At 39.6% G+C, this 12,493-nt stretch overlaps 1 pseudogene; it reads left to right on the top strand.

Moving 5' to 3' along the window:
• The window catches only part of LOC122734133, a 39,825-nt pseudogene extending 30,948 nt beyond the window's left edge, over positions 1–8,877 (top strand).
• Positions 8,878–12,493: the final 3,616 nt, after the last annotated feature.

The following is a 12,493-nucleotide window of genomic DNA, read 5'->3' as shown; positions in this document are numbered from 1 at the left end:
TCAATTCTTGCCATCCTTCATTTTCCTAAAAATTCAGGGTCCACATCAGCAAATACAAAGGCCTTTTCATGTGCCATTTGCCTGAAAATTCATTATCAAGCAGGTGAGGGAAGTGAGAATCTAAGGGTTTTCAAAGGCCTAATCAATAGAATGTGTCTGAGGAAGGCTTCAGATCTTCTGTTTGGCTGACTCCAGATTCTGGCCACTGAACAGTGCCCTGAGTATGCCTCTACCTGGGTCATATTTTTTTTTCCTTTTCATTCCTGTTCACCTGCCTCCATCCAATGGAATCAGCAAGACAAATTATTGGAAGTAGTTGGCATGCCAGATACCTGGGATGATGTGCAGGGCCTCCCACATAGTCAGTCTTGCCATTTCTTTTCCTCTAAGATGCTGAGTCTTTATGTCATTTCTGATCTTTCCTTTCTAGAAGGTAGATACCCTGGAAGATTTCAGAAGGGTCCCTCTTGCCCACAAATGTCCTCAGGCAACCTTCCCTCTTCCCTTCTAAATATGTCTCTTCAATTCCTCTTTTTTTTTGGGGGGGGGAATCTAATGCCACCCTTGGGGGTGGCATTTGGCCTTGCCCAAGGGGTATATCATAATGTGATGGACAAATTCCATTCTTCTTTTACTGAAACCTGCCAGATTTTTTCCTTCAGGATTAATCACAAGAGGGTTGCTAGGTGGTACAGTGGATAAAGCACTGGCCCTGGATTCAGGAGGACCTGAGTTCAAATCCAGCCTCAGACACTTGGCACTTACTAGCTGTGTGACCCTGGGCAAGTCACTTAACCCTCATTGCCCTGACCCCCCCAAAAAAAGAATTAATCACAATAAGAACAATACAACAACAAAAAAGCCATAATGATCATTTCATCTCTTAAATTAGCAAAAAGCACAGCAAATATCATTGAAAGAGTACAGTTTTTCTATGTTATTTCCTTTAGCCCAGCAGCAGACTTCTCATTCTGATCATCTTTGTTAGTCCAATCAGTAGAGGAATTAAATGATGTTAAGACATGGCAAGTTACTCCACCCAAGAGCACACACCTCCTGTGTGAATGAGGTGTCTAGTCAGAACTTCCTGGCTCCAAGTCTAAGGCTCTAAGACAGCTCTCTGCCATTATTTTTTCCCCATAATTCATTTCCTTTCATTATGCCCTCATCCTTTGCTTGCTTGGGTGTTCATCTTGCCCAGCACCACACATCTTGAACTGTTGAAACAAAGGTGATGGACATAGGCTTATATTTCTCCCCTCTTTTGGTATTTCCCTGCTGCCATTATATTTTCATTCATCATACTTGTATTAAAAGGTTGCAAAATAAGTGCACATTGTCAGGGGCAAAAGTACTTTCAGTCTGGGATCAAATTCTGGGGCCTTCCCACAAAGTCAATTTCTCTTTCTTTTGGCTTTTCAATGACTTAAAGTTATTTATTTCTCTGACGATTGGTTCTAGGATCATTTCCAGAAAGAGCTGATCAATCTTCCCCCTGTGGACAAATTTCATTTTGACAAGCTCACTGTTTCTTTTTGAAGGTGAGTTTCCAGATTTGTATTTGTTTCAGAAATTTGAATGGCTTAGGTCTGGGGGCCTGAATGAGGGAAAGCCAGTTGATTTACTACCTCCTGAGAGATCTTTGAAATGGTTCCCCTGCACTCCTGATACATGTTTCCTTGGAAGCACTCATGAGCATCAATAATAAGAAAAAGAAGCCCTCCTTTGTATGCAATAAGCTCTACATTTTGTGTGCCTTTGGAGCCTCAACTCGTAGAGCTTGTAGAGCAAACTACGAGATTGGTGGTTTTGTTGCTCTGATTTTGCAGGTCAGAGAGCTGAGGAGGAGTGAGGTCATCTGACTTGGCCTTTTTGACATGTCTTGTAAGTGGATGAGTTGAGATGGGAAGTGTAGCCTTCCTAATCCTGTAGGTTTGTATGGGACCTTTTAGCAATTTGGGCCCCTGCTTTTCAGCCATTCAATTCCCCCCCCCACACACACACACACAAACACAGCATATATATATTCATTCTTGCCATCCTTCACTTTTCTAAAAATTCCAGGCCTGTGTAGATAGAACAATAGAATTTTTCAGTGGCCCTTTACTTGATAGCCCCTTAGCAGAGATTTGAGGAAGAGTGAGGGTCTCTGGATTTGTCAAGCCCTAATTGTATGAATGGGAGTGACATGGGCATTAGACCCTCTGCTTGGCCAAGCCCAGATGGAGGTCACCAGAGAGAGTATTCCTCCACATTAGGTCACATTTTCTTCTTCCTTGTAATTTTTGTTTCCTTGGTTCTATCAAATGGAGTCAACAGGAAAAGAAATTGCAAGTAGTTGGGGAGAAGATATGCAGGGCCACAGATGCAGTCAGTCTTTCCTAGTCTTTTCCTCTTAGTCCCAGTCAGTCTTGCCATATAAATATATATTTCTTCTATCTCCCAGTGACACCACATCCTTCTGCACTTCTTCAAAGATTTGAGAAGTCACCCTCTTGTTGACAGATTTCTTCAGGTAGCCCTCCCTCTTCCTTTTGAAAGGTAAGTCTCTTCAATACCTGTTTTCTTTTGGGAGAAATAGGTGAAGGTTGCTATTGGGGGTGGGCTTTACCTTTGCCTAAATGTTCTGCCATAATGTAATGGACAGATTCCATTCTTGTGCTGCTGATGTTCTGGGACTTTTCCTTTGTGTTCAAGATTTATCACAAGAACAGCAGCAATAGAAACCACAATAATAACTTCAAGTCCAAAAACGGAAACAACTACAACAAATATCACTTATGGAGTACATTGTATGTATGTTATCTTCTTTGACCCAGCAGGAGACATCTGATCTTGATGATCTCTGTAGTCCAATTGGCAAAAGAATTAAGTGATGCTAAGATATGAAATGGAACTTTGCTAGGATGACACATCTCATAAATGGTAGGATTCTTGGTTGGGCTTTTCTGTTTTTATGTCCAAGTCTCTAACAGTTTTACTGTTAACCATAACTTTTCCTCCTTTGGTTCATTTTGTTCTTGTTTTTCTTTTTTTCATTTATTATTCATTTAATTTGCACTTTTTAAAAGTTTGAGTTCTCAATTCTTTCTTTCCTACTTTTCCCCATCCATTGTGATCAAAATTATACCATTATACATGCAAAATCTTGCAAAACATATTTCTGTATTAGTCAGTGTAAAAATAAAACAAGAAAAATAGTCAAAATATTATGCTTCATTCTGCATTTTTCATTATGTCTGTCATAATTTTCTTGGATTATGAGTCCTTTGGAATTATATTGTATAATTGTATTGCTGTTTTTGCAATATTGGTTTTGCTCTGTTCACTATGCATCAGTTCATGTAAGTCTTTCCAGGTTTTTCTAAAGGCATCCTAATTTAGATTTCTTATGGCACAGTGGTATTCCATTATAATCATATACCACAACTTGTTCAGTCTTACCTAGCTGATGGACATCCCCTCAAATTCCAATTATTTGCCACCATGAAAAGAACTGCTATTAATATTTTTGTCACATAGTTTTTACTCCTTTTTGTATCTCTTTGGGATACATATCTAGAAGTAGTATTCCTGTGTCAAAGGCTATGCACAGTTGGTCATAGTTCCAAATTTCTCTCTAGAATAGTTCACTAAGGGGAAGCTAGGTGGTGCTGACCCTGGAGTCAGGAGGACCTGAGTTCAAATCCAGCCTCAGACACTTAACACTTACTAGCTGTGTGACCCTGGGCAAGTCACTTAACCCCAATTGCCTCACCAAAAAACCAAAAACCAAAAAACACAAAAAACACAAGCAGAATAGTTCACTCAGTTTACAGCTCCACCAACAGTATTTTAGTGTTCCTATTTTCCCACATCCCTTCCAACAGTTGTCATTTTTCCTTTTCTGTCATATCAGCCAATCTGATAAGTGTGAGGTGATACTTCAGAGTTGTTTTAATTTGCATTTCCCTAATCAATAAAAATTTAGAACAGGTTTTCATATGACTAATCCTGCTTGTCAGTCACTGTTGGGAAGGCTCTTTTAATGAAAGCTCTGTTGGCAGAAGCATTACCCAATCTGTAGGTTTGGTATATCCTGCCATCCCTCGCATATCAGGTCACTTACTACCTTTTAGCTAGTACCTCCTGGCAATTGGGAAGGAGCTGAGATGCAATGTCCTACCCTCATTTCATTGATAAGGACATATTTGAATTGTTTTTATCCACTTATGAGTTTTATTTGTTTTTATCTAATCATGAGAGATTTATTTAGAAATGCTGGCTCCAACTCTATGAATCAGCTGGTTGATGTCTTGCTACCTTGATGTACTCTTTTTTTTTTTTTTTTTTTACGGGGCAATGGGGTTAAGTGACTTGCCCAGGGTCACATAGCTAGTAAGTGTTAAGTGTCTGAGGCCGGATTTGAACTCAGGAACTCCTGAATCCAGGGCTGGTGCTTTATCCACTGCACCACCTAGCCGCCCCACCTTGATGTACTCTTAATAAACTCCTATTAATATGGGGTGGGGTAGTCCAAACTATGAGTTTTCCTTCTAAGAAATGGAGAACAACCAGGAGATATAGAGGGCTTTCACCTCTGGCTATCATTGTGAGTGGGCCTGTTCCACCCCTGCAACCAATAATCAGGTACTTCCTGATAGCTGGCCCACCTCTGTAGTTAGTTAAGCTGTGAAGTGGCAGAGATTTTAGCTCCCCAAAACTCAGGATGGAAAAAAAAGAAATAGGTTCCCAAATACAAATTTTGTTTTTGTTTTCTTTGTTTGTGCACAAAGAAGAGAAGGCAGAAGGAAAGGCAAAAGGCTCACCAAGAACCTTCAGGTAAGTAAATGGTCTTGCCTGGATTTGCTGGAAAAACAGTATTCATAAAGGGAGTGGGAGGAGTGAGACTTTAGGGAATCCAGGGTTGACATGTTGTAATTGTTTGGGAAATATCCTGCCAGATATGAACACAACTGAGCAATGAGGCTACTAAGTAGGGACTCAGAACATTATGGGGTAAAAAAAAAGAAAAAAAATATTTTGGGCAGACAAAAGAACCCCGTCAGATGTGCATTCTAAATGTGATTTGAAGATCTCTAGGCTAGGCAAACCAGGGATTTTCAGTGCTGTTAAGAGAGGCTTTGAAACAGAAATTGGGGGAGATGACTAGGTACTAGGAATACCTTTTGGGAAGACTGAAATAGAACTTTTTAGCTTTTAAACAGAAACATAAAAAAGGGCAGTCTCTCTCTCCCCCTTTCTGACTGTGGCCAATTTGGAGGTGCAGATACGAGCAAGAGGAGGGAAAAAATAATCAGTAAAGATTTCCATAGATAGCCTGGAATATGATTGGCAAGGGAAGGAAGCATCTGATCAGAATATGGAAAACAAGACAGGTGCAGTAGTGAAAGATTTTAATCTTAGCTTGAATGAAAGGAGGAGATAAAGTTTGGGCAGATTATGGAGAAGAGGAAATGGGTAGGAAGTTAAGAAAAGTTGTAATCTCTTTTGCAGTGATAGCATGAATGAAAGACTTGAAAGTAAAGGGTTGTATAAATTTGGAAGGAGAAGTGAGAAAGGGTTTGATCTCATTCAGATAAGAAGGACATGAGAATCTTTATTTGGTTATTCTTCATAATATGGAAAATGCAGAAATGGATTTTTAGCATTGAATTACTTGGGGATAGCATAGTGTTAGTAGGGTCTATTTTAGTCCTTATGTGAGGAATATGCCTTGATAATTTCATTACCACATAACAGAGATTATGTTATAATTTCTATGTTTCAGAAAAGTTTCATGGATCCTAAAAGAAGGGCAAAAACACAAGACCGTCGCTTTAAATCCTTGGCAATAGCCTAACTGAAAGTAGCTGGCCCTAGAATTTGAAGGGCTAGCGGTAAATGGCCCTTGGATGAATTGAGTCTTACACATTGCCATTAGTGATTATAAATCCAGATTTGATTTGGTCCTTGAATTATATCATCATGTGGTCGCATTTAAAGTGAAGTATGTTCTCCCATTAGGGTAATTGTGGTGTATCAGAACTTAATACAAAAATGCATTTCTTTGGCATGAAGGCAGAAGAAAAAAAGCTAGAAAATGCATGGCTCTGGAAAACCTGTCTCAGAAATTTATTGACTCTGTGACTTCAATTCTGTTTACCTCAGTTTCCCCATAGGTAAATCAAGAAATCAAATAATAGCATTGGCCTCCCAGGGTTGTTGTAAGGATCACATGATTGTGAAATGTTTTTCATAGTGCCCAATAACTGTTGTTAATATTAACATTTCTTTAATTATATGTGACTGATCCATTCTTGACAACTTTATACCAGGTTTTAGATGTAATCAGCATAAAATGCTAAAAGCTATAAAATGAAGTGATTTCTATTTAAAGGATTCAGAGATGCATTCAAATACATTGATATTATTTGGCATCCAGTTAAATGTATCTCCAAATTCTCTTTTGTTTTAAAAATCCATAATATTGTTTATGTTGTTATTGTGTTTTTAAATTTCCTTGTATTTTAGGTGCTGGGAAACCATTGTATGAGACATGCTGAAAATTTCTTTTGATCTGGTTATTGTGAAATTATTGTCATTAACAGTTATTGTTATAATGTAAAAACCTATCAAATATTTAATGGGGTATATTTTGAAAAGGAAAATTGATAGTTACTGTATGGGAAAAGGTACAAAGAAAAAATCTTGTAAAATCTACTTATTTGTAAACTTCTAAGTTTTCTTGAGACATTTTGCTTAGGCAAGCTCATAAGATCTCTTCAGCCCCATGAAAGAACTTGCTAGTGTTGTGAAATTTCTAAAGAATGAACTGAGAAATTCTGAGAAAATGGGATCCCCTCTTCCACTCCTTTCAAAAATGGGGGAGAAATGTTCAAGCTTGCTTATAATAAAGCATGAGTTTCACCTAGGGTTATTTTCCCATCACTTGGGAAAATTATGAAATTATGGTTACATATTTAGCCAACTTGCTCTCAACAAACTCTAATCTTAAAGATTTATTTTTGCCTCAAGGGGTGAATATAGAATACCTTGAGAGATGGATACCTATTAGTCTGGAGGTTTACAGCAATTGGCCTGTGTTTTTCTAGGTTTTTGAGTAAACTCTCATATATTCACTGCCTCTCTGAAATTCCTGAATGTAATTATTTTCTTGATTCCTAAAGACTGATTTTTATACGAATATGAGTTCAAACTGAAAAAGGATGAAAAGAAAAAGAAGGAAAGGATGTTGAATAAAATTTTAAAGGCCTGGTAAATGTTTTATTCTTGTAACACAATGAGAGAAATAAAAACTATCTAGCCCTGAGATGTGATAACTGAAACTTCCTATTTGAGATTAAAATATCATGGGACTATATATTATCATGGGACTGATATTCTCCTAAATGTGAATTTCAGGCATGGTTGTCTGCACTGTCAAGGGGTCATTAGTTCACCAGTCAAAAGAGATTTCATGTGCTGCCCAAAGGGAGAGCAGTCTGGGAAATGCTATAGGTGGAAATCTGGGCCTGAGAAAGGTTGAGGGAATGTCCTTGGCATGGCATAAGGGAGGATTCTCTTGACTCAGTTTCCCCATGGGTATGCATCGAATAGCTACGTTTCCTACTTGTTTAATCCTGAGCCTGACTGACCCTCTGAATTAGGTTTAATTCTGCAGTTTGATTAGCTGGTCTTAAAACTTAACTATTACTTACCAGAATTATCAAAATTATCAAACAGATAGGGGCAGCTAGGTGGTGCAGTGAATAAAGCATCGGCCCTGGATTCAGGAGGACCTGAGTTCAAATCTAGCCTCAGACACTTGACACTTACCATCTTTGTGACCCTGAGCAAGTCACTTAATCCTCATTGCCCTAAAAAATAATTATCGAACAGATACAAATGCAAAAATCAAAATTATCAAATAGAGTCTGATTACTGACAGATTTGAGTAGAATTACCTAGGAATCTCTTCAAGTGCCCTGGAACCAGAAAAGCAAATCCACTGAAAAGAGTCTACTTCAGAGCTACCCTGTGAATGAGGTCCAAGGGAAGATGTTGCCAGGGACCAGACAACTACATGGGAAAACTGGGACTCAAGATAAAATGGGCTGATTGATTATCATTGATGTTGATGATCATTATTGCATTACTTTGGTTATTTGTTTCATGCTTTATCTTTACTGAGTTTTCTTGGTGACATTGCTAATATGTAAATCTCCTCTCTAACATCAGTACATGGTGAGCCCTATAAATGGCTTAATGTATAACCTGCCTTATAAACTCTATATAGAGTTTATTTAACAAGGTTTGGCTCTTTGGAGGATTCATGAGATTATGATTCTGTACCCATAAGTTTATTCAACTTTATGACATTGATGGAAATATGGGATTATGATTTGTAATACCCATGGAAATAGTCAACTTGTTTCCTGCTGTAAGTTTATGTCCCCCCAGCTTATAACCACTGATAGTTGTTCAAATGGAAAGCAGAGATTAGAATGATGCTGTTGAGGATAAAGGGGGGGATATGAAACCAGCTGTGGTGCTGTACCATATATATGGTTAGAACCAAATGGAGGGATTACAGAAAGTTATGCTGACTTAGTGACTGTTGGGGGCTTTTGCCCTTTAACCTGCTATCCCTCACACATCAGGTTACCTACTACCCATTAGACTTCATGTATTGGTAATTGGGGAGGAGTTGAGATGCAGTGTCCTATCCCCCTTTGCTAATGTGGACCTATCTGAAATGTCTTTATCTTGTTATGAAAGTTGTCAATAAAAACTGGTTCCATCATGTTTTTAGCTGTTATCTTAATGATTAGTTAGTCAATATGTTACTACTTAATGTACTTTTAATAAACTCCTTTTAATTCTCTTTTTCCTGAATTTTGCCTCATTAATTAGGGTGAAAGCCTGAACAAAATTTTTTTCCTTTTAATAGGACACTGTTTTATCTGTAACCTGCAGGAATTGGTATTGTTCTGAGAGTGAGACAAATTGCAAAATGAGAATCTTACAGGCAGGCTCTATAGGGCAGTGGCAGAAACTATCTTGGGGGCAGAGCCTAGATTGGACACCTCAGAAATATTCATTCCATGAGGAATACAGAGAATAGAAACAGACCAGATAATTATAGGGTTCCTTAACTGAAAAATGGAGGATTAGAATAGAGAAAAAATGAATAAGAGAGTGAGAAAAATCTTCTCAGGAAATGGGTACAAAAACTAATGAACAGGAGTAGCTGAAGGAGAAGAGAGGAAAGGGCTATCAGCTTCACTAAGAGGAGAAAAAGAAGAAGAATTAAATAATTAGACAAAAGCAAGAAAGACAGTGGAATTTATAATAAAACAAAGGGAAAGGGTTAACAATGGGAGAGTGAGGGGGAAACTGCCATTTTGAAGAGAGACACCTTAAAAAAAAGATTAAGCTAAAATAACTGAAGAAATGTTCCTTCATTCTGGAAGAGAAATGTTATGGGGAAAATGGGGTAGGGGATTTGGGGTCCTTAGGAATTCCTCTTTGAAGAATTACACCCTCTTGCACACAAAAGCAGTTAGAATAAGATAGTGGTTTATTTAGAGGAAGGGGAAGGGAAGGGAAACCATGAAAGAAATCCTTAGACTTCTCATGGGGAGAAAGGCATGGCACAGAGAGAGTGGCTCTGAGATACCAATCTCCTCAAGCAGGAGACAAACAGGTACTTTTATAGAGGACTGATGGGGGTGAACATCTGACTGGAAAGTCCCCTTGGTGAGGCAGTGACTGGAGGAATTGGGTGAGGGGTGGCTGCAGATCTCTCAAGCCATCTCCTCAGGACACAAAGGAAGCAGCCACACCTAATCTTATCGCCCCAGGGTTGAGGGAGACTAGAATGAAGGGTGGGGGTCCAGGAGCTTGCTCAGTCAGATCTGGTTCTGTTTATCTCTCTAGGTGTGTCTGTCCTCTGGATTAGTTTCTCAAGGAGAAGGTTTTTTGATGTGCCCCAGAGAACTTCTCAGGTGCTACAGGCCCATAACAGAACCATGACTTGGGAAGGTGAGGTCATGACACACTTGTTCAGGGGACTTTTGACCTGGATTGGGGGGCTAGGTCACCCAAAGAATTGGAGGCTCATCACAAATCTTGTAAAATAGAAAGAGATTTATTATAGGAGAGAAATATATGGCTGGGGGCCTGATCACTATGGAGAACTGTCCCACTAGAATAAGATACCTGGCCTTTTATATCTTTACAAAACAAAGGGGAGGGAAGGGCAAGATAATTGTTGAGGGGATCTTTGAATAATGGGGTATAAATAGGATATTCAGCATCCATCCATATCCGGAAGACTTTGATATTGCTTATCAGCTTACCAGGGTCTTGCCACACCTTATTCCTGAGGTGGGACACAGCTGTTTTTCCCTTGGCCTTGGGGGTTGGGATCTTAGGTTTCTTGGGGTTCCACTGCATTCCCACATCCCCCCACCTTATTTCTGAGGCAAGAGGTGTTAAGTTCTGTATTCTGTAGCTTCTTCAAGGCTGAAAAATGGGTCATAGAGATATCATTGTCGATTAAGTAGAGAGGGAGTGAAAACTGGCGGGTGAAGTCCTAGTGTCCCAAGGTCATTGATGTAGCTTCAGTAAAGGCTTTAATCCTAGAAGTGACTAGAGAAGTGACAGTATTACAAATACAAATAGGTTCACATAGAAGGCTATACTATTGTCCATTACTACATTGGCCAAAGAATCTAGGGACTCTTGGAGGTCTTCAAGGCTCAAAACAGTTTTGTTAGAAATATTTTCAATTGCTAATGTCCAATTAGTCAGGATCATGTCATGTTCTAGGTAGCCAAGCAAAGGAATGGCAAGTACTGCAGTTTTACAGATCCACCACAGGAAATTGTCCCAAGACCCCCTTTTGCCTATGCCTTTCCTCAGGAGGGAGAAAGCTCAGAGGGTTCTGATATAGATCTGTAAAACCTGAGGATCTGTAAAACCCATGGTGCACTGACAATAGCTGATGTAGGGGCTGAGGCAGGAAGTGGAAAAGCTTTCTCAGGAGACCATCCTGGCACAAAGAATAGTATCTCTGCCCAAAATGTCAGGGGTGTCATATAATGACCACAAATAAACCTGTATCCTGGAGGAGGAGATAGATAGATCACTTGGTTGACCTTAACAATCAAGTAACATCAGCCCCCCATTCAGAAGAACTGTAGCAGGAAACAATCATACCAGGTCTGAGGCCTGCTTGCAATAGGGTGTTTACCTGAAAGTACAGGCATGGGATATGGCCCAGAGGCATTAAGGCCATGAGCTAGGGGCTGAGAATTCTCTTCCATATGTGGGTGTCTCTTACATATCCAGCAGTCAAAAGGTCCTGCCTTAGTTACTGCTTCTCCAAATTGAATCAGGGCATTATCACTCCAGGTATCAGAGAGTTCATAATTCTAAAGGTCTGGGAAAACCCAGAGGATGCTGAGGGGAGTGGCCATAGGTGGAATGGTTCAGTCCCTGAGGCAGCAGACAGTAAAGAACTATAGGTTGGGGGAGGGGGTGGAGGGCAGCTAGGTGGTTCGGTAGATAAAACACCAGCCCTGGATTCAGGAAGACCTGAGTTCAAATCCAGTCTCAGACACTTGACACTTACTAGTGTGAGCCTAGGCAAGTCATTTAACCCTCATTGCCCTGGGGGTGAAAAAAAAACTATAGGCACAAGGAGCAGAAGAGTCAAGAGTTAAAATATGTAGGGTACAAAGAAGAGAGAAGGAATATTCATTCTAGGGTATCTGTCACAGAAGAGAAACTTGAGATCCTCTACCAATTCATAGGAATATATGTCCTTGTTTTTCCCACTGTTTGATTCTGAGGGGACCAAGGGTTTAATGGAAGAAATATGAGTCCATGTATTCTGCCCCTTGAGCTTGACAGCTGTGAGTGTTGATAGGATGACTCAATCCCATTGACTCACTAGTTAGTTCTGTCCCTCTTTTTTCCAAATTCTCACAAACACTAGGTCCCCTGGCTAGGTTGGGTGTTGAGGTTCCTGCCAATCTTCCAGATTAGGAAGGGTTTGATTTGCATAATTCCCAAAGGCTTGGTTAATAGGCCCAAATTGTTTAGAAAACTGAGTAAGGAAATGTGTTTCTGGGTCTAGGAGACAGTTCAAAGGGACTTAGTCTCAGAAGCCATTTTAATTTGGGTGTGTGCAATGGAGAGTGCAAGGACCCAATCAATCTTTGCTTCCTCTCAAAGTTTGGTAAGGGTCAATCAATTTTCTAAATAATCTGAGAAATAAAGGCAGGACCATTATCACTTTGGAGTGATTTGGGAAGGCCAAACCTAGGAATTATTACTTGAGAAGGGCTTTTTTTACATCCCGCTCTTTTTCTGTTCTGCTGGGAAAGGCTTCTACCCATCTAGTCAAGGTATCTACAAAGGCTAACAAAACCCTGTACCTTTTGCAAAGAGATAGGTGAGTAAAATCTATCTGTCAATCTTCCCATGTTAGTTCCCCTCATCT

The sequence above is a fragment of the Dromiciops gliroides genome, chromosome X, assembly GCF_019393635.1.
Source record: "Dromiciops gliroides isolate mDroGli1 chromosome X, mDroGli1.pri, whole genome shotgun sequence".
Lineage (NCBI taxonomy): Eukaryota > Metazoa > Chordata > Mammalia > Microbiotheria > Microbiotheriidae > Dromiciops > Dromiciops gliroides.
Note: the sequence above shows the minus strand (reverse complement) of the source record. Positions and strands in the feature narration are given on the sequence as shown.